This window comes from Myotis davidii, unplaced genomic scaffold (assembly GCF_000327345.1).
Source record: "Myotis davidii unplaced genomic scaffold, ASM32734v1 scaffold1229, whole genome shotgun sequence".
NCBI classification, from domain to species: Eukaryota; Metazoa; Chordata; class Mammalia; order Chiroptera; family Vespertilionidae; genus Myotis; species Myotis davidii.
Window position 1 is genome coordinate 7595 of NW_006300021.1, and position 989 is coordinate 8583.

The following is a 989-nucleotide window of genomic DNA, read 5'->3' on the forward strand; positions in this document are numbered from 1 at the left end:
CAGGCAGGTGATGGTTAGGAGCCAGTGGTCCCGGATTGTGAAAGGGATGTCCCCCAAAGAGTCCCAGATTGGAGAGGGTGCAGGCCAGGCTGAGGGACCCTCCCACACCCCTATCATGAATTCCATGCACTGGGCCTCTAGTTATTAATAAAAAGCTAATTACAACAGTGTCAGTACCACCCACATACACCTAATTTTTCAGTAGGTACATATGATTACACACACACACACACACACACACACACACACACAGAGTCATTCACATACTCATGACTGACACATTAAATGGACTCTGATGAGATTTAAAACTTTTTTCAAAAGATTAATAGTCTCCTGTTTCTAGTCTTACTCCTAGACAAACCTAGAACTTGCCTATTCTGCTATCATTCACACAAATGAGGAAACACTTGTGTTTCGAGTTCCTATGCCCATGTACCCGGTTTGAATTTTTCTGACCTACAATTGAGCAGGAAGAGCCTGATTGTTTTACATATAAGGAGATATACCATGTATCCCCACATCCTCCTATCATCTTGGTCTACTAGTACCTTCCCTGAACATCTAAACAGCTGGGGGAAATAACCAGTTTGTATGTTTGTATGTGACCTTTATGCTTTTATTTCATACTCACTCTTCCCATGCTTCTCTCTCCCCTTCCAATGCTGACAGCCTGTGCAATAAGGTTATGGGTCTGGCAGAGATGGGAGCCCTATCTTTCCCACAAGTAAAGACATTGCCATAGCAGGCTCTTGCAATCATGGCTTGGAACAGTTATAAACTGGGTGTGGCAGCATTTCTCCTTAGTGTTGGTAGACTTGATGGCGGGCACTATCTAGTTGGAAGACAGACAAAACACACACTTTGGGACAACCACACTCCAGAAATAAACAGGCACTGGGACCCAAGGAGACCTTATGGAAGAACAGAGGTTATATCACTGTCTCAAAACAAGGGTTTTCAGAAATAGAGCCACAATATCAGATGGATTT